A 25,841-nucleotide genomic window follows, 5' to 3' on the forward strand; every position below is an offset into this window, starting at 1 on the left:
CCCTATGCAATCGTCGAGAGGGGGTTTTCTCTGAACAAGCAGACGAGGGAGAAGGGGATTCAGGCCCAGTGAAATATTTTCGCTTCATCCGTACAGCTTACTGCTAAAGCTGGAAAGGGGGGGTTGTGATTTGACGGCTCATTGGGCATTACTGCGGCGCTAGGACCGGGGTGTGTCTACCGTGAAGTTGTGCACTCTAATTTGTGCATATGGCACGTGGACCCCGTTGCCGGTTGCCCCACATATCAGTGAAAGGAAGTAGAAAGACAGGAGTAACTAGTTACACATAAATATATTTTTTGACAGAGAGAAACTCCCTCTGTAAAGAAATATACAAATCTTTTATATCACAGGCTCACCTTGCCGAGAAATATACTCCCTTTGCAACGCACGGGCATTATGGGGGTTCAGCTTTTTTATGGGGGTTCAGCTGAGAATATAATACTCAAATAGGCACACGGTTCTGGACTTTGGGCTGCAGGCCAATCCTGCATGTTTGGGGGCCCATGTGTTCTACCTCAGCGCTTTTCATATTGCAAGTGATCGGTACGGCGCTGGTTTTAGATGTTGTCGCAAGGCGAATACACAAAATTGAATAAAGCACGGCAGCTGTTGGAATGAAATCGAATGACAGTTCCTAACCAGCAATCAGAGTTGCAATTCTATCAACGATACACCATGTGATAAATAATATTGTCGTACTACTTATACACACAAGACACTTGTTTCACCATGCCAGATTATTACATCAAAATCTCTTGGAGGATAGATCAGTTCAGCAGTTGCGTGCTGCTACTGAAGAATTTCAAAGTTCATTTGGACCAGCTCTCCTTGCCGAGAAAGTTCGATTTTGACATCATCCCCTACCGCAAGATATGATTTAGATTTGAACCTTGACCATCCTATAGCATCAATCATCATGCGACCATCCTTTGTACTTACGGTATATTGAGCAGGTTCATTCACACCAAGGTTGCGCATGGTAAAAGAAACTTGGCCGCGGTCGCCCGGATTGTTGAACGACTCCCTCGTTGCTCTAGGAATTCTCTGTTTGCAAACAAGAAGACATACCCAAACAGTTAGATCAACACAGTGAATCATGTGAAACAACATAGAAAGAAAAAAGTACGAAGCACTTGGGCGGCCAATGCTTACCAAGAAGGTGGACATGTTGGTTTTTGTAAGGACATTGGTATATGAAGTGCGAACTGCAGCCCAGTCTGTTGCCGGTGCAACTGCACGGGCCAGAGGAGATGCAAGTTCAAGTGTTGGTGTAGGTGCCAAAGCCGCTGCTGCTGTCGGAGATGGTGCTCCTTGTAGAGCTGGTGCCGGTGTCGGAGCAGGTGCTGGTGTCGATGCCCGATCCTCTGGTAGATCAGACTGATCCACTGACGCGGTCGGTGCCCAATCCTCAGCTGGACCAGACTGAGCCGCTGCCGCTATCAGTGCTAGAGCAACTGCCGGTGCTCGATCTGTGTGAGACAGCGGCAGTCGTGTCTGGTCTGCTATGATCAGCTTTCAACTTGACTAGGATCCGTGACCGTGATCCAGTTTTTTTCTTCATTTCTTTTAAACGCGAGAAGGACTAATTGTGGCGTTTTTGTTAAACCAAACTGCAGTTCATCATAGGGATTCAGCTTGTACTCAGACAACAGACTGATCCAATTTTTTCCAGTAATATAAGTGATGGACAGTGCCTTTGTTACTGACACGACATAAGAAGTGAATCCTGCAAAAATAGCCATCGTAGAGCAAACCAAACGGTTTATTCTGTGATGAATGTCACATGGAAAAACCTGCATCGTAAAATTGCAGGAAAAGGAAGAAAACATGACATTAAATCAATAAGATTTAGACAGTAAATCAATAAGATTTACTTGATGTGACACGAGTGAATCCTTTACCAGGAAATCACTATGTTGAAGTACTAAACAGAAGATTGATCGTCCAACTACGCGTGGCATGCAGGGGCCCCGCCTACTCCCACAAGCAGGACAGTCCAAAGGTCGTGACAAATCGTATGGACCGAACATTCATGGGACTGGAAATCCCAGTGGGTGCGATAAACCCTGCAATGCATACAGATATTGGAGTGTAACTGAGGGAGTCCCGGATTAGGGGTCTCCGGACAGCCGGACTATATCCTTTGGCCGGACTGTTGGACTATGAAGATACAAGATTGAAGACTTCGTCTCGTGTCCGGATGGGACTTTACTTGGCGTAGAAGGCAAGCTAGGCAATACGGATATGTATATCTCCTCCTTTGTAACCGACCTTGTGTAACCCTAGCCCCCTCAGGTGTCTATATAAACCGGAGGGATTAGTCCGTAGGACCAACAACAATCATACCATAGGCTAGCTTCTAGGGTTTAGCCTCTTCGATCTCGTGGTAGATCAACTCTTGTACTACTTATATTATCAAGAACAATGAAGCAGGACGTAGGGTATTACCTCCATCAAGAGGGCCCGAACATGGGTAAACATCGTGTCCCCTGCTTCATGTTACCATCCGCCTTAGATGCACAGTTCGGGACCACCTACCCAAGATCCGCCGGTTTTGACACCGACATTGGTGCTTTCATTGAGAGTTCCACTGTGCCGTCACCGTAAGGAAGGATTCCTCGTCTCGTTGTTAAAAACAACATTACCGCCGGGGGAGCCCTGGCTGTGGGCCAAACTCTCTGGCTAGGCAGTTTCATTATGACCGCCCGTTCGGCTGCTGCACCGACGATGACTTCTCGGGTCATCGAAAACAGCCTCCACGTCGGCTCGGAATTTGCCGAGCAGATGGATCCAATGGAGCTCTCATCCCTAAACGAGCTCTTGGATCATATCACCGCCTTGGGAGTCGCTACAGACTATGATCGGATTGGGCTTAAACCCGATCAAAGGGATATTTACTCTCCACCAGTCACCCATCATATTGCGGTGGTGGAGGAACAATGCGGCGATTCTTCCTCTATCTTGAGGACTAACTATGTCCGGATTCCTGAGCTCTCCGAGACGGATACCCATTTACGGGAGGACATCACCCAAGCCCTGAACCTAGAGTCAGGCGGCGGGCCAGACTTATCAGGGAACATCCCGAAACCCGAACTTCTAGGATTGGAAACTCCTTGGCCCCTGGGTCTCAGATTGGGTAAGGGTTCAGACTCAAAGCCACCCACCCACCCAAGCATAAACGATCTTTCCCACATTAGGCAAGCACCCCAGGAAACAGTACATCATTATTGGGCCAGATTCCTCCTTGTGATAAACAAGGTTAAGGACTGTCGCGAGGAAGATGCAGTCTCATTTTTCTGCAATAATTGCACGGACAAGGGAATCCTTAACGCCATAAGTCGTCGTGACATATCACGCTTCGCCGACTTAGCGTCCATAGTATGAAAGTACTGTGCGATGGAAAGCGCCTGGAAAACCAAAACGAAATTTTGGGATAATCCGGCTCCGGATATACACCCAGTCCGAAGTAAAAGGGTGCACTATCATAAGACACCCGAGTTAATTACAAAGAAGTAAATACCCTCTACAAGGCATGGAACCGTATTGGAAGGATGGCTCAACGGACCCTGCAAAATTCATAGTACAGCGGATACCATACCAACACACAGCCTTAGAGCATGTTGGGTACTCCGGCAGGTGGCCAAAAGTGGTAAGGATCTTCTCATCCCAGACGCCACAGAGCACCATCCCGGGGATAACAATATGGTATTAACAGTCTTTGAAACCTTCGCATCAAATAATAGGCGCAAGCGAACACTCCGCAGCCTAGCCAAAATCTGCCACGTGGCAGCAATAAATCCATGGAGTGACACGACTATTACCTTCAATGCCAGTGACGAACCTAAATTCCGAACAGCCCGAGCACCAGCTGCACTGGTCCTCAGTCCAATTGTGGATGGCTTTCGACTCACCAAAGTACTCATGGACGGCGGCAGTGGATTAAACCACATCTATGAGGAAACTCTTCAAAACATGGAAATAGACTGGAACCACATTGAGCAAAGAAGCACAACCTTCAGAGGAATCATCCCCAGTCAGGAAGCACGCTGTGCTAGGAAAATCACACTAGATGTGGTATTCGGCATGCCGGAGAACTATGGGTCCGAAGAAATTACATTCCAAGTGGCCCCGTTCAGTAGCGGATACCACGCCCTTTAAGGGCGGGAGGCGTTCACGATCTTCCAAGCTATATCCCATTACGGGTACATGAAGCTCAAAATGCCCGGGCCCAACGGAATCATCACTCTCGCTAGTGATCCGGACACAGCACTCCGCGCTGAAAACAAAATAGCCGCATTGGCCCTCGAGGCATTATTCGAAGCACTTGCGGCCGAGGAATTAACTACGCTGCGCTCCAAAGTGGACAGGGACGACGTGATACTTGACAAGAGATCCAAGTCCACCTCTTTTAAACTAGCGGATGAAATAGTTAAATTCCAAGTCCAACCAACGGAACCTACAAAAACAGCCTCCATCGGGGCACAGTTAAACCCCGCTATGGACGCCGCACTACGAGAGTTCCTGCGCGAGAATTGGGACATAATCTCCTGGCACCCTTCAGACATGCCAGGAATCCCACGTAGGAACACAACCTTAATATTCTAAAGGGATTCAAGCCAGTCAAGCAGACTCTTCGCCGTTTCTCTGAACCTAAGAGATAAGCTATGGGAGAGGAACTAGCCAAGTTATTGGAGGCCGGATTCATTAGAGAAATAAAACACCCGGACTGCCTAGCAAACCTGGTGATGGTACCAAAGAAGGACAAATCCTGGCGCCTATGTGTCGATTTCAAGGACCTCAACAAGGCTTGCCCAAAGGATCCCTTCCCCCTCCCCCGCATCGACCAAATTATCGATGCCACCGTAGGACATGATTCATTGTGTTTCCTCGACGCATACTCCGGCTACCACCAAATCAAGATGGCCGAGTCCAACCAAGCCGCAACGGCATTTATCACACCATACGGCCCCTTCTATTTTAACACAATGCCTTTTGGGCTCAAAAATGCCGGCGCAACATATCAGCGCATGATTCAGACATGTTTGCAGAAACAGATCGGCAAAACAGTCGAGGCACGTAGATGATGTGGTCGTCAAAACCAAACACGTCGACTCTCTAATAGATGACTTGAGGCTCACATTTGACAACCTCCGAACATACGACATCAAGCTCAATCCGGAAAAATGCGTTTTCGGTGTACTAGCCGGAAAGCTCCTGGGTTTCATTGTCTCCAGCAGAGGAATTGAAGCAAATCCGGCCAAAATCCGAGCTCTGTCACAGTTGGCTATACCAACAAACCTCAAACAAATCCAGAAATTAACCGGATGTGTGGCGGCTCTAAGCCGCTTTATCTCCCTCTTAGGAGAAAAGGCATTACCCCTTTATCGCCTCCTTCGGCGCACTGAACACTTCCAGTGGACGGACGCTGCCACAGCCGGATTGGAAGAAATAAAAGCCATATTGGCAACCAACCCAATCCTGGCCGCGCCAAACATCGGCAAACCAATGTTGTTGTACATTGCAGCAACTCATCAGGTTGTAAGCGCAGTGCTCGTTGTCGAACGAGAAACGGACGGACATAAATTCCCCCTTCAAAAGCCGGTGTACTATGTATCCACTGTCCTCACTCCATGCAAATCACGGTACCCACATTATCAAAAGATAGCCTATGCGGTATTCATGGCATCCCAGAAGCTGCAACACTACTTTCAAGAGTGTTCAATTACAGTAGCCTCGGAAGTGGCACTTAATGATATTATAAACAACCGCGACACCATGGGCCGGATTGCCAAATGGGCCATTGAGCTCCTCCCGTTCAACATAACATACAGACCCCGGCGAGCCATTAAATCGCAACTATTGGCCGACTTTGTCACCGAATGGACGGAAGCCGAACTCCCTAAAGAGTATGGCGCATACTCCAATTGGATCATGCACTTCGATGGCTCCAAAATGCTGGCTGGTCTGGGAGCTGGCGTCATCCTGACGTCCCCAACCGGAGATACAGTTCAGTACATACTACAGATATTATATACAGACTCCAAGAACGCAGCCGAATACGAAGCCTTGTTACATGGTCTTTGGATGGCAGTCTCCATGGGCATTCAACGCCTGGAGGTGCGTGGGGATTCAAACCTCGCAATATCCCAAATAAATGGAGACTTCGATGCCAAGGATCCGAAGATGGCGGCCTATCGCAACGCCGTCCTAAAGATATCATCTCGGTTCGAGGGGTTCGAATTTCACCATGTGGCTCGGGAAAACAATCAGGCGGCGGATATCCTCGCCCGCATCGGCGCAAAACGCGATGCGGTCCACCCCAACATCTTTTTGGAGAGGTTGTTTAAGCCATCCGTGGTATGGGAAGGGGACACCAGTAACAATAGTCCGGACCCAGCCAAAATGCCAGATACCGAACACCCTGACATAATTGGAGGCTCTGCCACCGAAATAACACCTTCAGCCCACGTAATAATGGCCATCATCGCCCCATGGACAGAACCATTCCTGGCCTACCAAACTAGGCAGGAACTTCCCGAGGACCAAAATGAGGCACGCTGCATAGTGCGGCGATCTAAAGCCTACAGGGTCCACGAGGGAGAGCTGTATAAAAAAAGCACCACCGGAGTCCGTCAAAAGTGCATCTCCGAAGAGGAAGGGCGGAAGCTTTTGGCAGAAATTCACGCCGGACTCGGCGGCCACCACGCCGCAGCCCGGGCCCTTGTAAGCAAGGCCTTCCGTACATGTTTTTATTGGCCGACGGCCCGGGTATATGCACAGGACTTGGTCCAACGATGCATCGGTTGCCAGCTTTTTGCAAACCAAAGCCACATGCCACCCACCGCCCTCCAAACAATCCCCATTACCTGGCCCTTCGCGGTCTGGGGGCTTGACATGGTTGGACCCCTTAAAGGGAGAACCCATAAGAAAAAATACTTACTGGTCATGGTCGATAAATTCACCAAATGGATAGAAGCCAAACCTATTAAAACGGCCGAATCCGGACCGGTGATGGACTTCATATCCGGGGTTGTACACCATTATGGCGTCCCCCACAGCATCATCACTGACAAGGGCACGAACTTCACGGCCAACGAGGTAAAACTCTGGTGCAACAACATGGGCATTAAGCTCGATTATGCCTCTATCTATCACCCACAAACTAATGGCCAAGTTGAGCGAGCAAATGGTCTTGTCATGAGCGGCATCAAACCCAGATTACTGCGGTCCTTAAAGGAGTCTAACACACACTGGGTAGAGGAGGTCGACTTCGTACTCTGGGTGCTACGGACCACGCCGAATCGTAATACCGGATACACACCCTTCTTTATGGTGTACGACACAGAGGCAGTTCTGCCCTGCGACATAATTCATGACACACCTTGAGTGCACATGTACAACGAAAGAGAAGCCGAGCTCGATCGGCAGGACAGTCTGGACACCCTGGAGGAGGAGCGCGACGTGGCAAAAGCCCGTTTTGCATTCTATCAGCAACAGGCTCGCAGATACCAAAGCAGAGAAGTACGAGCCAAAACTTATAACGTTGGCGAGCTAGTTCTACGCCTGCCGGAGAAGAAAAAGACCAAGCTCGAGCCCAAATGGGAAGGTCCCTTCATTATTGACCAAGTTCTAACCGACGGAGCATACCGTCTGCGGGATGCATCGAATAATCGACTTGAGCCGAACCCATGGAACACAGCAAGGCTCCGAAGATTCTACGCCTAGTGCCGGACTCTATGTGCGTCTCCTTCCTCTGTCCATTTTTTGCATATACGTTATCCGTCTTTTTTCTCTTCCTTCTTTTATTCTTTCTCAAGGCCTTCAAGGGCCAACTTGTTCCTTGCTTGCACACTACTGACGCGCTAACCACGCTCATTATACCTGGGGGCTTCTTACACAGAAGCTTAATTATTCATCTGGGCTTCATGCCCCACACATGTGTTATTCTTCCGCATGTACCTTTTCTTCGCCATTATATGCATCGATATGACTTAAGTTTTGGCCAAGGTGGGTTGCCTGGCTCTTGTATTTATGCCCTACGTTCCTGTTAATTTGGCTAGGGCATAAGGGGAGCACCTCTGCGATTGTGACTGTCGGGACAGCCGGATGCGTACCTCAGACTAGGTGAAGCCGAAAGCTAGCATTCTTAAGGGAATATTTGGTCGGTGAACAAAAGATGATTTTTATTTATTTTCCATATGTGCCCCTGGATGTTTTTGCCGGCGTCTCCTCTCGCAGTCCGGACATGCACTTTAGGGCATGTGTACCCAGGGAAAGGAACCCTTAATGGAACTATTCTCCCCGGAAGATGTTTATTACTACCCATGTAATATAACATAACTAGTTGGATACTTGTCTGTTCAAGCACTAATGACCCCTACACTTGGTTTCCATGCATACCCCGGTTCTTATATAACTGAGCGGGTATTCAGATACACTCCGGACTATTGGGTCCCGAGGTTGAAGCGAAAAGGTCCGCCATGACAAATGATTTACAATCCGGCTAGAAGGCTTTATACATGTCACTTTAATTACATAGTCATGTAGACTGACTAAATTCCTCTTCTATACCATCCAATAGGCTGTCTAGCCTACAATCCTGTTGGGAATACTTTGCGGCTAATTCTACTTGCCCATACACCAAGCTAACGGGGATCTCTTTCCCATCGGGCCCCACAGGTCCGACCTCGGCCATGTGGTTTGGGTCAGCCTTAGTATGCCGCGTCTTCACCATGGCCCAGGCTTCCCTGGCACCTCGACGGCAGGCCGATATATTCCATAATCGGAAGCGCCACCGTGCTCCCTTAAGCTTCTCCGCAAGCTCTCCAATGCCTTCTGGTAGGGAGACGGATGGCCACAAGGCCTGGGCAATACCTTGCATCACCCGCCGAACTTGTTCGTGTAGTTGTGAGAGCTCGGGTAGAAGATCACCCGCAGACCCAGGCATCTCCTCCGCCGCACCCGACAGCATACCTGCAGACATAACTCTGTTAGCCGACTTCTCCGCCGCACCCTTTAAAGGGTTCTTTCAAGCACTTGCTGAAAATGCCGCGTCGAAGCCGCTTATTCTCCTTCTCGGAGTCCGCAAGCTGGGCTCGAACATCTTTCAGTTCCACGCTCAGCTTGGTATTGGCGTCTTGGGGATTGTTTTTCTCCCGCCTGACCTTAGTCAGCACGCGTTCACCAGCCTTTAGCTATCGTACGACATGCTGGTCCTCCGGATTCTCTCCGGAGTCATCTGCAATATCTACTGTTAGATCTGCAGCCATGCCGCACACTATATGGTACCTATCATTCTTTGAAACAAATTTTACCAGCTGGGGACTTTTCAGGTTCCTTCAATGCGGCAATAGCGGCCCGAAGTTGGGTCTTGCATTCCTCCAAATCCTGTGACAGTCGAGTATTCTTCTCTGTAAGAACCTGCACAATAAATGATCCTTAAATCAGTTGTGCCAACTATTTCAAGTCTCAGGGGCTACTGATACATATAATCGTCAGATTTTCTTACCCGTACATCCCTTACATACTGGTCCGTGGCTCTAGCTAGACCATTTTTGAGCAGCACGGAGGTACGCGTCTCTAGAATTGAAGGCATCAAATGCCTCTGGTGAGAAGCAAGCGTCACGGAGTACGGCCCGGCGACGCCTATGATTCATGGTGCTCTCCACTTCTGAATTTGTAGCGCACAGTCTATCCGCATCCTCTGTAGGAGGAGTATCTGGCGTCCGCCCCATGTCGGCTTCCGCCTCTATGTCCAGCCCTGGAGCCCGACTGGTGGAAGCATGGTCGGCAGCCTCTCCGGACATATTCCGGCGAGCATTTTTTCTATTAAAGAAACATGGACGTCATTACATTTTGAGAAAGACGACAACCACGGAGCGGGGTTTTTTCATACCTCTGCGCCGGTGTCCCCATCCTGTCCGCATTCCTTTTTGGCCTACCCGGCCTCGGTGCCTCTTGTTGGCGAGTTGTCGCGGGTTCGGCACGGCGTCCCGAATGCCTTCCCTATAAAACACCATATGTATATGGTAGGTGAAGTGTCTAAAAGGGGATCCTAGTTTTTGGAGTTGGGATTTTGGTTTTTCTTACGTGCAACGCAGGGAGCAGTCCGGGATAGTCAGCCGTAATGGCCACCATGGCGTCATTATAGCTCAATTGATAGAACTGCTTGTCTATCAGCTCCACGAATATGTTCGGATCTTCTTCGAGTCCGGGACCGAGGGCACGGTCAGGGTCCTCTGGTTCTGGAGATGGGCTGTTGACCTCCCTTACGACTTTTCGCAGTTCCTGTCGTAAAATGGCAAGGTGAGTACCTACGACAAAGAATGTGGGAAGAATAGGAGTAAGGAGATATAACTCACCCAGCTTGGAGGGTTGTACATGGAGAATCCATCCCGTGGCTTGATGCAGATGAAATCCTCTTCCTCTCCCTTGAACAACTCGGACAGAACTTTTGCTAAAGCAACAGCGGTGTCCAGTCCCTTACGCCTGCAACGGGTGGCATCATCTTCCCTGTTAAAACACCACAGGGGGTGCCCTTGATATTGAAGTAGCTACACTCCCCGCATTATGCATATTGACATAACCTCGATTACTGTCAATCCTGATTGAGCCAGCGCTTTAATCCGGTTCATCAGGTAAAGGACTTCTTCGTTGTCTTCCTCCTGGGGGCTCCGTGGGCGCCAGCTTCGGCGTTTCTTCAGAGGAGCATTGTTGAACTCAGGAAGACCCCACCGAACAGGGTCCGAAAGGGGGACGTCCTCCATATAAAACCATTCCGAAGGCCAGTCCTCGGATGTCTTCTTCGGAGTACCGGAGAGGTATCCGGTTTTAGCGATGCGCCATATTTTGGCTCCGCCTACTTGATAAAGTGACCCCTTCTGTGTGCGGGGGACGAGGCAAAATAACCTTTTCCACAGCTTGAAATGATCCTCGCAGCCCAGGAATAACTCGCAGAGGGCAACATAGCCAGCGATGTGTAATATGGAAGCAGGGGTGAAATTATGCAGTTGGAGGCCGTAAAACTCCAGGAGCCCGTGGAGGAATGGATGAATTGGAAATCCGGGTCCCCTTAATAAGTAAGGAAGAAGGCATACCCGCTCTCCCATAGAGGGGCTGGGGAAGCTCTCCACTTGCTCCCCGCCATTGTAGGTGGCGAGCCCGGCTCGGATGGGAACCATATACGCTTGAGGGATAAATCCCTGAGTCTGCAGTTCGACTAATTGACTGTGTGAGACAGAACACCTCTCCCAATCATCGGGCTTAGGGCTATGGGGACGAGAGGAGGAGCTGCGGTGGTCGGCCATGTTGGAGTGGATTTTTCCGAAGCGCACTCCGATGGATTCTCGCTGTGGGAGGATGGTATGGATTGGATCTAAGAATCCCCATCCCTTTAATAGACAGTTTATTTATCTGGCTACGGGGGCGAATGTAAAAATGCTCTGGCTCCTCGTATTCATTCGACGCGTGGAAGATAGCCCTTATTAGGCGCGGAAGCCAAGAGGTCCAACATTTATGGGGCCGTACACTACTTAACAAACATTCAAAATTTGGAGAAGAACCCGCCTTGCAATGCCGAAGACAATACTGCGTGTTGGACTTGACATCATTGAAGCCTGATTTGGGGGCTACTGAGGGAGTCCCGGATTAGGGGGTCTACGGACAGCCGGACTATATCCTTTGGCCGGATTGTTGGACTATGAAGATACAAGATTGAAGACTTCGTCTCGTGTCCGGATGGGAGTTTACTTGGCGTAGAAGGCAAGCTAGGCAATACGGATATTTATATCTCCTCCTTTGTAACCGACCTTGTGTAACCCTAGCCCCCTCCGGTGTCTATCTAAACCGGAGGGTTTAGTCCATAGGACCAACAACAATCATACCATAGGCTAGCTTCTAGGGTTTAGCCTCTTCGATCTCGTGGTAGATCAACTCTTGTACTACTCATATTATCAAGAACAATCAAGCAGGACGTAGGGTATTACCTCCATCAAGAGGGCCCGAACCTGGGTAAACATTGTGTAACCTGCCTCCTATTACCATCCGCCTTAGACGCACAGTTCGGGACCCCCTACCCGAGATCCGCTGGTTTTGACACCGATAGTAACCATAATTGATAAACCGTCCTCACAAAAAAATGATACTTCAAAATATACAGACTGAATTGAGTGGACAGACATTAACATATACCGTTCTCAGGACTGACCACACACCAAAAGCGGCAGTACTAGTAAACAATACAGGGTTCACAAACACAAATCAAGTACTGAACAATAGTACTTACTACAGACAAGAAAAGTTGCACTAACTAAACTCTGCAGACTATTTCTTGCCACCGACCTACGGGAAAAACCCTGCATAACTGACTAGGCTATGGACTTCATGTGAGATGTCTACATGCACCATCACCATCTTGTCAACCTTGGAGAAGCTAACAGAGTGGTCTTTCCACTCATAAACATGATGATGAAGACAGGCTGCATCAGATTTGTTGGGAAGCTTTACAAGAACCACACCCTTCGTAATCGAAGTCACAGCCAGGAAATTGTTGTGGTCAAGTATAGCCTCGAGAACACGCCTGACAACAATGCTACAGGAAAACACTAGTTCAGGACATGTGGCGACAAGAACACAACAGCTGGATAGTTCAGTAGTAGAACTCATCATCAGGTGTTCCAATTCACACGGCATGACTTTGAGAACTTCATCTCCACTGCGGATCTGTTTGTAATTCAAACACAAGCCATATTTTATTACTACCTCCGTTCAGAAATATAAGATGATTTTCGATATTATACTCCATATATGACTACATATACGCACAGAAATGAGTGAATAAAGACACTAGAACATGTCTTCAAAGGCATGAGAGCAGAGGGATTACATGCAATATCCATAACACAAGTTACTGAGGCAAATATACCCTCTTAAAAGGTAGCATTGATGTTCATAAAGTACCCCTCCGTCCCAAAATTCTTGTCTTAGATTTTTCTAGATACGGATGTATCAAGTCACATTTTAGTATTAGATACATCCGTATCTAGACAAATCTAAGACAAGAAATTTGGGACAGAGGGAGTAGTTGAAAGTAATCTATAAGAAATCAGTATCAACCTCTTGCATGTTTTGCTCAAAAGAGGAATTTAGAACCATCATTTGCCACACTAAAATCACATGCAAGATCACCCAGAAAGTTGTACTACCAGTACTAGTACTGCATGTTAGATGAAAAAACATGATCAAGATCGAGAAAAATATCGTCAACAAGAGACATTACCTGGACTTGCTTAATGAGGGATCCCGGAGAGGGGGGCTTGGACAGGGCGATGGCTATGAGCTTGTCTATGGTAGTCTCGGTGGGGTGCTTGCGCTTCTTCGTACCATGAGCCTCGACGGTTTTGGCCAGAGCCATAGACATCACGTTGGTCGGTGCTCTGGCGTCCATCCAAGAGAGGAAGCTGAGAGAGAAGAGTGAAAGGAGGAACGAGATGAGGGAGAAGCGAAGCGAGTGGGGGTTTTCTTCAAGAGAGGAAGCTGAGAGAGAAGAGTGAAATGATGGTTGCTTCGTCCGTCAAACTTACTGCTGGAAAGGAGGGGGTTTTGTGATTTGACGGCTCATTGGGCATTACTGCGGCTGTTCGATCGGGGTAGTCTACCGTCACTCTACTACGGAGTAATTTAGTGCATGGATGGTGGACCCAGGTGCTGGCTGTCCCACACATCGGCGAAAGTGAGTAATTTAGTGCATGGCTGGAGGAGCATCCGCACGGTAGAGCGTGTCCACTATTTTTCTGAAGAAAAAATGATTACAGCAAATGTTTCCAATCTTACGACGGAGGAGTGCGAAACACGGCAGCCACTTGAACATACACAGTGCTCCTACTACTAGGCATGTGCAGTGGTTCATACGTCAGTACTACACAATCTTGTTGCTAGTGTAGTAAGATATGGCGATAACAAATGATGTTGTGCGCATGTCAACTACTCCTATATGTAACATAGTACCGCTTTTTCGACTGTTTGGTCGAGAATGAACGGTGAGATTAATGTTAACAGAACTAGGTCCACAGTGCATGGAGAGTACGGTGCTATAGTACTCCACGAAACATGAACCATATGAAGCACAAATAGTGTTAGGCAGGGTGTATGAAGGGTGCACGGGATGGGAGCAAAAGTTCCCTTCTCGACCCACTTTTGGGTGTTTGGCAGAGTGCATGAAGGGTGCATGAGTCCACACTAGTTGGTTGACGAAAATACATGAAGAGGAAACACCTATATTGAGATGAGAATGCAAACAAACACACCCACACGCTTTGTACTACAGTGACTGATCTGCAATGTCTGAGTTTGATCCAACGGTCATGTTGCGCCGAGACATGGACATGCCCATGCAGAGGGCGCCTAAACACCACCGAAGTCCCTCTACTTCTCGAGGCGCATGACGTTGGTGATGCAAGGTGCAACCACCCACAGAGCCCGCTCTCGGTCGATGGGAGCCAGTGTCAGGCGCCTCACCTCGGACTCCATGATCTGCGCCGCCATGGCACCAAGTAGAAGCAATGGGGAGAGGAAGCAAAGGGGGCGAAATGGCTGAAAGGCAATGCAATCTACGGGAAGGCGGAGGGAGCAGGGAATCTTTTGGTTTTCACCATGGTAAAACACCAGTCGACGACTTCTCACATTAGGGAGCAGTGGGTTTTTACAGGCGGAGTCATCATGACTAATTGCTGCCGTGCCTGCTCCTGTCAATCAAAAAAAATAAAAATCCTGCCATGCCTGCTCCCGTCAATCAAAAAATTAAAAATCCTGCCGCACCCAAACACCAGAGCAACGCCGCGGTGGATATTTAAATTTACCTGCCGGCAAGTAGATAAAAAAAGGGGTGAAAAACAAATGTGGCGGCGGCCTAGCTAATCGGTCGAACTAGCCCAACTAGCTAGCCACCGTGCTTCACTGATGTACTCGGCGAGAAAGGTGGTCTTTCGTGATTTGATGACTCATTTACTTGCTTCTATGCTATGACCGAGGAGGACCCAGAAAATGCACGGTAGGGTGTCCCACGTCAGGAAGAATATATGCATGCACCACCCGGGAGGACCCCGAAACCGCGCGGTAGGGTGTGCCACGTCTCGGCACGGAGGAAAAATGTGCGTGTAAAAATATACTGTATCAGACGTAGTACCTATGGTTCGACCTCGGGACCCAGCCAGTCGGTCGAAAACACCCCACTAGCCACACAGCTTCATCATGCAAACGTGGCACGGAGGATAGATGTGGTTAGCTCCATCTCGACCAGCCACATCATCTCTTGTTCTAGGTGATTCTTCTATTTTCCAAGCTTTTTTGTAGTTGTAATAACACCACGGCAAGCTAGCGCCGCTCTTCGTGTGTGCCCATGCAAAGGTTAGATGATGGAGAGAAGAGAGATTGAGATCACTGACCTGGGACCCACCAGTAAGTGAGACAACGGTCATGCACGTGTTGATGAGGCACTCCCTCTACTCTACTCTACTCAACGCAAGTACTGTATAAAATCAAGTTATGGGACAAAGCCAACAACCGTTCGTTTTTTCAGGCTATCGACTTACGCTTTGTAGTCCAGGTTGCCAGTTCGAATCTCGTCTTTCAGCTTTGTTAGTTTTAGGTCCAAATTTGATTAATGACAAGTGGGACCCCCGTGTGTTGTTCCGATATTTCAGTGTAGGATGGTTTTTTTGAACAAACACTTTGCGTGGTTAGACAAGTAACGGCACGAGTTACACATATTTTGCAAGTTTACGAACATAAATGACAGCGGCATAGAATATCACATCCACCCCGCAGCTTAGATACTATGGTGATACGAGTTTTTACACCGTTGGAAGTGAGATCCAATGGCTTGGGAGTAGTCTTTGTAATTATGCGTAATTTCCAAACTCTCCAAAGGTTTTTTTGCAAATAAAACATTCAGGCCTCATGTGTGTGCCGCTACATCTTCGATCCAATGGCTCCTCGGTGCTCATATTAGGTGCTCCCCATAGCTTAATTACCCGCTACGGTGATATGAGCATCTAGGTCGTATGATCAGTGATCAGATGGCACATGCGTAGTACTTGTACTTTCTGTGCATTTCCCAAACTCTATCAGCCGTATATTGCAAAAACATTCAAACCTCCTACTGTGGGCCGTTAGATCTCAGTGAACTCGTATCACCATAGAATCTACGGTGCGGGAGCACCTCATACTCTCCCATGCGAGAAAACATAAGGTGCTATCGCAGCTTGGATGCTATGGTGATACGAGCTTGGAGTTTGTTTGATCTAAGATCCAATGGCATCTGAGCAGTCTTTGTGCTTGTAAGCTGTGGCCGAACTCTTTTGGGGCTTTTCTGCAAAAACACATTCGAACCACCAAGGAGGTGTTGGGTCACAAATCCAACGCCTCCGAAGAGCTTGTATCACCAAAGCATCTAAGGTGTGGTAGCACATGATATTCTTACATACAGGAGAATATGATGTCCTCCTTCATCTTAGATGCTACGGTGATACGAGCTTCGAGGTCGTTGGATATGGGATCAAAGGGCATCTAAGTAGTTTTTGTACAAATTGTGTGCAATTCTCAAACTCATCAAGGTTTCCTGTAAAAATATTTAGACACATCATGTGAGCTGCTATATCTCGGATCTACAAGCTCCAAGCAACTCGTATCGGCACATAGCATCTAAGGTATGGGGGCACATGATATTCTCCCGGGGAGGAGGGGTGGGGGGTGCACAACCAATCGGTGGTTGGGAGGGTGGGGACAAATATAATCTAAACAACCCTAAACAGAGCTCCACATTTTTATCTAAGGTCGAGGGGTTGACCCCCGACAATCATAGCTCCGCCAAAACACAACATTTGCATGTACTGTAGTACTAGACTTGATATTCATGTTTTAGTTTCATGTTCATTTTAAATATTGAACTGAGGACCATGGATGTCTTACATTTTACTCCCTTCGTTCCTAAATATTAGTCTTTTTAGAGGCTTCAAATGGACTGGCACATACAGATGTATATAGACATATTTTAGAGTCTAGATTCACTCATTTTGCTCCATATGTAGTCACTTGTTGAACTCTCTAAAAGACTAATATTTAGGAATAGAAGGAGTATTTTTGAATTCGTGTCATACATGCATGGTTTGGAAAAATAGATGCACTATACTTATTGGATTGTTGTTGTGTTCGTGCATGTGTGTCTGTGTGTGTGTGTGTGGTCATATGCTTGATACATACAAAGTTTTCTCACCTCCATATTGTTCATCTTTTAAATTTGAATTTGCATTGGAAAACTTACTAGGGATACCATGAAATGTGAAATCCACGTTGAGATCACTATATCACAAACTCACTCTAATTCAACAACTCGTCATAAATCAATTACCACGTTGAGATTAGTATTTGCAAGGAAAATACGGGTATTGTAAAACACATAGATTCGTTCGGGAATTGAAAAGGTTCCTTTCGTATTCTCGAATGGTAGGACCCAACGGCGTACCAGCCACACCTTGGCTCGTGTTGATCCTAAAAAAACCAGGCTCGTGTCCTTCGGTGGCGTGCGTGGTACGCACATTAGGAAACCCCAACCAGTCGAGCCTCAGCGTTTCAAGTCAAAATATCCGGCGGCCAGAATTCCATCCCTAGGAAATTCCCCTCATGTCCCCGGTCCATAATGACTACCGATGAACAACGGAGGGATGCTTTAGTAACTAGACAATGTTATCTACCGTGCCGAGCACGGGTCAATTCCCTCGGTCGCCGCTCGTCAAGGTCACCCGTCAACTGCATTGCCTAGTACTACTACTACTACTACACCAGGATGAGCACAGAGTTGATCCCGTTTGTTCGTGCCTAGTACTTCAGTTAATATATCAGGCAATGCACTGGTACGGAGGGATTATCCTTTTACTCTGCATATATAACTTGTCTGAAGTCTAACTAGGCAAAATGTTTGACCAAATCCTTTCTTAAGAAATACAACAGGACAGATGTACGGCTTGAAAATTTATTGTATGATGCAGGTTATGATATTGTTTTGAATCCTGGATCTTAAATTTCAGAAAATCCAAAAGTGAGCATAAATTCTTGAAACTAAGCATGGTCACATGATATGGCACAAATATTAGTTCGTAAGTTTTTTCTTCAATTTGAGACAAGCTGCTTATGACAAGTTGCTCAAATGAAGAGCCAAGGTATTTTGGAACAAAGACCTATCACGTTAAGGCGAACGCTTTCACTATTGAAACCGTGGGCGTTTACGTGCTGCCATGAGTCCCCGCTTCTCATCGGCAGGTGCCGTCCGAGCAAGCGTGTGAGTCGACGGGAGGCATGTGAGCAGACCGCTGTGCCAGCTGTCAGGGAGGCGTGCGAGTAGACCGCTTTGCAGGCTCACTGGGAGGCGAGCCCTTTGACCAGGCACCGCCGCCCACCGTCGTCCCAACTGCTCCCACTTTTAATGTCGCTGGTGCCACAGTTTAAAATCAACCCCGCACTACCCAGTATCGCTACAATCCTCTCTCTTCCTCTCCGATTCTCCTGTCGTACCTCCAACTAGCCTAACCTAAACGTATGCCATGCCGCATCACGATGGTCTGCCCTTAGTCTTCAAGTTTCCTGAGGAAGACACCCAGCCAGAGTCTCAAGAACATAAGGCGCTTTCGGACGAGCTTGAACTGGCCTTGCGGGAAGACGTCGCGCCTGTCCCCACTCCCGTTCCGGCTCCCATCGCTCAGACTGCGCCAGCGCCCATCCCCTTCGCATTGATGGGCTGGGAGCCGCACATTGTCGCCAAGCTTGATCCCACGGGGTTCCACGAGGTCCCCGCCGGCTCTCACACGCCCGTGCACCTGCCAGCACATGCGCCTGCGCGTGCACTGACGTGCGCGCCCGTGCCGGCGCCCGTGCACACGAATGTCTCTGCCGCGCCGTTGACAGCGCCTGTCCCCACGCGGGTGCCAGTGCCCCCCTCAGCGGCCTGGATGGCCGCCGTCGACCACTTCCTTGCACCAACGCCAGTCGCCTCCTCCCGCCAGTTGACTCGCTCCGAAGTCCAGAACATTTTGGCCTTCCTTGAAGCTAGGCCAATGTCCAGGAGTACGCCAACACCGGTGCAAGACGCCGCCATCGCCGTCGGTCAGTGGCCCGACGACACATACAGCACGGCAGAGGAGCCGCTTCCCACCACGAGATGCCCCCGCCGCCGCCGCGTAATCTAAATTTGCCATGAAAAACGTTCGGATTGCCATGCTTAAAATCTGAATGTTTATCATTTCCGTTTATTTTATATCGATCGTCGTATAATTTAAAGTCGGAGTCAGACTGAACGAAAAGTATGGTTTGATCGATTGAATGTTCTGCTAGAGCCGTATCAAATTAAATATAAAACGTCATCAAGCCACATGTAGTCCTTGTCATCCAACGACCTAGACTGCTTCAATGTCGAGCGCTCAACACGTTTAGCGTGCAGTTAATTTCATGCCAAAAATAGTGCTAATCACATGACACCATGCAAATAATATCCGAGTAGTTAATATCCGCATGCACTTAATATAGTTCCAAATTAACGTGCATTGCACGTACACACTGACTAGTGCTGCTAGTACGTGAAACTGGTGCCGTGACTTGTGAACGCGTCCAGATATGGTCAACGGCAACATCGCCCGCGAGTTCATCCTATTTGCCCGTGCGTCTAAACGCAGAAGGGGAGGAGAGAGAGAGAGCACACATGGAACCCACCAGTAAGTGAAGGCGAATAGTACTAGAAATAATATTACATGTGATCCATTAATTAGGTTGTGGTAATATAAAAACATTATGTGAACAAAGGGGGTACAACAAACATTGATATTCTACGTATGTTGCCTATTGACGTGCGGCTTGAAGGCCCGGTCGCATGTTCGATCCTCGTCCTTTATTTTTTAATTTGTATATGGGTCCAAATTTGTTTCATGACATGTGGGCCCCTCGGTGTGTAGTTTGTAGAACTTTAATTTGTGGGTCGAAATTTGTTCCATTCCAAGTGGACTATCGGTGTGTAGTTTTGTAGCTTATTTATAATAATTAAAGAGAACAAGATAGTTTTTTCAATAATACCATGGTGCGACGTTGAAGGCGATAAAGGATGTGCGAGAGAGTGATGACCGAGCCAGAGGGAAATCAACTAGGGGAGTTGCGTGGGTTGCAACGGTGTTTGGAGTAGTTGTGGGCCGAATGCTACAAAAATATAATCTAAACCGACCGGAATAAATGCCTACAATAATTAATCCAAGGTTGGAGTGCCCCTCGCAACGTAAATAGCTCTGGCTTTGCGAGGGATGGAGAGGTAGTAGCTTCAACGCGTGGAAGACACGGTGTGAGAAAGCGAGGTCAATTGAGAGACATATGGATAGAGAGACAAAGTGAGTGTGGTCCGACATTCATTGAACAAATATATATGCTCTGGAGAGATATTGTCCGATTGAGCTTTTTGGCAAGGGTGAGGGCTATATGATAGATCTTGAGAGATGATCCAGTCACAGACGTGTAGATATATTTTGTGCGTGGGAGGAAGCAAGGTCAACCGATCACATAGGGTCGCCGTGCGATCAAAAGAGTGAGACGGGTTGGAGAGAGTGACCTAGATAGACGATGTGAGTGAGAGAGTATACAATGTGAATAGGTCGAATTGGGCTCAAACATGGTGATATATCGTTTTTGTCCGAGAAAGAGCGAGGTCAATCGAGACATACAGAGAGAGAGAGAGAGAGAGATTGAGTGAGCGTGGCCCACCATGAGGTCGAAAGAGTGGCGGCGGCTTGGATGGACTAACCTAGATAGACAATCTGCGTGAAAGAGTATAGTGTGTCGATCGAGGCCCGAACAGGGAGATATATCATTTGTGTGTGAAAGAAAACGAGGTTAAATGAGACTCAGATAAAGAGAGCGAGATTGAGCGAGTGTGGCCCGCCATGCGGAAGAAAGAGTGAGACAGTCTCGAGGGAGTGACCTAGATATACAACGTGTGTGCGTGCGCACGAGAGGTTGGGGGGCTAGATAGGCAATGCATGTATTTAGCGCGAGAGGGTGAGAGGGAGAGGGGGAGAGAGAGAGATCTCCGCATGGGGTGCAATGGCGGGTGTGTGAGGTAAATACATTTGGTAACAGAGTGGGAAAAGGGCTTGTGTAGTTGAGAGACTTAGAGATCGAAACATGGAGAGAAAGAATGAACGTGTGTTGGAAACCGATAGCTTCCTAAGGTGGTTAGGAGAGGAAGATTGACCGATATAGGAAGTATGTAGCATTTGTGCGGGAGGGGGGCTAAAAACAACATTTGAATGTACATAGTACGAGACTTAATATCGATGTTTCGATTCGGTGTACATTGTAAGATTTGAACCGAGGACCAGGCATAGGGGTAATTATTTCGAATTCGTGACATACTAAGTTTCGAAAAGTTTACATTGACTCAGTTGGTTGTGCTATTTTGTAGGTCATATGTTTGAATCCTTCCAAAAGTTTTCTCACTACCACGGTGTTCATCATATACATATGAATTTGTATTAAAAAAGTAGCATGGATACAGTGAAATGCGAAATCCACGTTAGAATTGGAGATCGCTACATGACACACACTCTAATTCAAATAACTAACTACGTGACATACACTCTAATTCAAATAACTAATTATGTGACACACACTCTAATCCACGTTAGCGTGGGTACCATTTCGATTTTTTTTCAAATAACTCCTCATTAATTAATTTATAGTACTCCCTCTGTTCACTTTTATAACACCTTGAAGACATTTCAGACAATGTGCAAAACAGTTCATTTTAAGTTGTTTGAAACGACTTACAAAAGTGAACGGATGGAGTATCTCATTTCGAGTGACTAATTATTGCAAGGAAAACACGGGCATGGTAATACATATAGATTCGTTTGCAAATGAAAGAAGATTCATTTGCATTCTCAAATGTAGGCGCACCAGGCAGACCAGGGTCGTGTCGGGGTGGACGCTGCTTCGGTGCCTTAAAGGCAACTGCCTTTGGGTCACTGACATGTGGGCCAGCCACCTGTTGGGCCCACATGTCATGGACACAAAGGTAGGTGCCTTAAGGCACCGAAGCATAGTCCTATCGGGGTGGTCGCATGTGTCGGACGGGCGCGTAGCACCCAGCCACCCACCCCCCCTCCCCCCAAAAAAAGGACGATGACAATATAAGTTCGCACTTCCACGTTTCGGATTGAAATATCTGGCGGCCCCAGTTCCAGCCCTGCAAAATCTCTCTTCTCCACCGTCCCCTTCCGCGCCCAGATTGCTCAAATCCCTAATTCGCCGCCAACCCTCGAATCCCCCTCGTCTCGTCTCTTTCCCCACCGTTCCCCACCTCTGTGCCGGACGATGACGACGAAGACGACGGTCGCGCTTCACCACCACTCCGGAGCTACCTCATCTACGCCCTCATCCACCGCACCGGGTGATCCACCGACAACGTCGGTCGCCGCAACCGACGTGCCTCACAGACACCGAGTTCCACCGCATCAGGTGCGCTTCACCGACGCCGTCTCCCAGCTCACCGGGGCTACTTCACCGAGCACATCATCGCACCTCCGCCCCCGAGGCCGTTGGGGCTTCACCAACGATATCGTCCAGCGCATCGTAGCGCTCCGCTGCCACTGAAGATCTGCATCCGTGTGCGGCCAGCCAATGCCAGCGCATCACCCTCAACGGCTCTGAAGTGACCCGCACTCTAGCTAGGCGAGCATGCCCAAATGCCGGCCCGAACTAGGTATCCACACATCACTCCCTTGTGCACTGTTCCGACGATGTTTGGATATCCTTTTCACTACTCTCTTAGCTTACACGCCTATGCAACTCTGACTTTAACTCTTATTTCTTCTGGAGATATTATCTGAAACAAGCAAATCCATTTTTTAGCGAAGCATGACGGTGCTACGGGATCTGGTACACATCCTGCACACCCGTATAACCTTGTAAGTATCTATCCTCCGGTACAACATCAAGGTTGATTCCTCTTATTTGATCAACCATTCGTCGTGTCAAAAATGCAGAGGGGGATGCAAGGAGCACAAGGCCTGCACATCCAAGCAATTGGTAACATGGACTTGTACATGGAACATCCCAAGCGCAAGCACAGCTGCAGTGAGCGTGTACAACGAGCCAGCATAAGTCCCTGCATTTCATTTAATTCGGACTGGCATTCGTGTATAATTTGTGTGCAGTGGCTAATCCATGAATTCAAGTTACCAGGGGTGAACATTTAACTTAAAAAATATGAAGGCACTTGCACTCCGGAAATCAACATAATTTGAGAAATGTGAAGCTACATGCACTTTGAAAACCAGCTAATGATCCAAAGTAGTTCAGATTATAAGCACCAAAAAACACAAAATGCAACATGGTGTACAAGGACTACAAACATGGTCTGTACCTACTTGAATTATTCGTTCTCTGGCTGAAAATATCGAAGTGTAATTGCACATATAACCAGTGTGCAAACTGCATATCAATATATCTATCCTGCACAAGTATGCCAATAGTTTCAAACAACATATCAGAAAAGTATTTATGCTATGTTGTCATGATACGGGGACTTTCTGGTAGATGGCCTCGACGTTTCCTCAAGCTATGAAAATGCACTATAATTTGCTTGTCATCAATGCCTGCAAATCTCTGTCTCTCTCAACATAGTAGATCATCATTAGACACTAAATCCTTTAATGAGCTTGCAAAATGCTTGCATTAGATCCCTCATTAGACACTATATGTTCATCACCAGGAGCATGTAAAATGTTTGCATCAAATCCTTCATTAGCAGTCTGTTCATTAGACACTTCAGGCTCAAGAACAACATGAGCTTGTATGTTTGCACCGGAAACTTGATTAGATATATCAGATTCAGTCAGTTCAGTATTGATTGGGGGAGTTATAAAATAAGTAGAAATTGGTTTCATTTTCTCATAGATTCCCTACATACAAGCAGTTTTACAACATCGTCAGGTTTAACTATTGGCCAGAAATTTAAGAGTTGAATTAGATATAATCAGGGATGTGATCTACCTGCTCGTTGCGCATGCTACTCTTGCAAGCTGCGACTGTCCATTTGTGCAAGCTCGATACCATGCCCATGCTGCCACCGCTGCCTCCCACGCAGGCTACACCCAGGGATGGATCTTCATCTTCTTGTCCTTCCGTTCGCTTGAAGCCCGGCGACCGCCCTCCGATGAGGGTGCGAGGAAGTGTTGTGTCGGTCTGTCCAGCGGCGGCTAGGTTAGGAGCAAACTAGACTGGAGGCTAGAGCGAATGAATTGGGATTTTTCCTGCTGTCGATCGATATGGGAGGCGCTCGTTTGGGCCGCGAGCCTGCTATAGGGCCTGCCTTGCACTGATGTTATTGGCCCATCCAAATTGAAACATTTTTCTTCATTTTTTACATTGCCTGCTCGTGCGTTGGGACGAACAAAACTAGCATGGGCAAACCTGGACGACTCAAACTAGGTGCACACTTTCCAGCCACCTGAGGCGGCCGCCCATACCAGCCCCTATAGTGGCGTCGCCCCTTTTTGCGTGTATGATTACATAGTGAAAAATATTCCAGTGGCTCTTTTGATTTACCCACAGAATGGTTGAATTGCTTGTTTCTATGAACTCAGTTCGCCAATAATGTGAAGGATGTCAGTCTTTTCATCCTATTATAGATTGCTTAGATCTTGATATGCCAAAAGAAATCGCATGAAATATACAGTAAAAGCCAGTGTGATGTGTTTGGCTACAACTAGTCTGACTACACGTCCTCATATAACATATCATGGACGCACCATCTTACCAGATTAACCATTCGACTTACCCATGCAGTGTGGGAAGAAAGAAGTATTGGGACTGCGTATCCAAGCAATTGATGCCATGGACTCCTTCGTACAACCTTGTAAGCGAAAAAGAAGTTGCAGTGTGCCTGTACAAAGAACTAGCGTAAGTTCAGTTACCTGCTTCTCGGAATTTTAGTTAGCCACTTATTGCAAAATTGTTCAATTATGTTGCTTGGCTTAATTTAGTTTGCTACTGATTACATAATGGCATAGCCTGTTAATCATATTGTAGACTGCGCCTATCTATGTGTTCGATACTTACTGTTAAGAATTACCTGTTTGCCTTAACTTAAATATCTACTTGTTTGTTTAACTGCTTTGCTGCTGCAACAGCGGGTTACAATGATGTTAATAACTACTTTTTAGCATCCAACTGAAACTCTTTAATTCCTTGTTTGTTTAACTGGTTTGCTACTATAACTCCCAGTTGAGATGTTTTGCTAACTTCAACTTTTCTGAATCCAATATGAACTTTAATGGCAAAACAGGTTAGCCCAAGATCAAAGAGCAAGGTCCCCATGGACGTTGCATCATCCCACAGCAGTGGCACCGGCCCAATCGTGCATTATGAATTGCCAACTGCTGATGCTCTAGAGGCTAAACTAGTGGTAGAAAGAGATTCTGCTTCTGCACTTAGAGATGAAGTTGACATGTTGAGGAAACAAACAGCACAATCACAAGCAGTACTCAAGACAACCATTAAATATTTGGTGGATTTGAAAACGAAGCAAGCTGAGACTGACCAGATTGTTAAGGTCCTGAAGGAAAAAAAAGGAAATTAAATTCCTACTTGGTAAATCATAGGTGAAATGTTCTTTCCATAGTTGAATAACCTTTGTGTTGTCTGTTCATGTAATCAATCAAACCATTTGTTTTAGAGATCATGTAATAATTGTTTTTTGGTTTGTAATTTTATTTGAGCACAAGTCTGTATTAATTGATAAGACTCGGAGG

The sequence above is a fragment of the Triticum urartu genome, chromosome 5A (assembly GCF_056163025.1).
Source record: "Triticum urartu cultivar PI428250 chromosome 5A, HENAU_Tu73, whole genome shotgun sequence".
Lineage (NCBI taxonomy): Eukaryota > Viridiplantae > Streptophyta > Magnoliopsida > Poales > Poaceae > Triticum > Triticum urartu.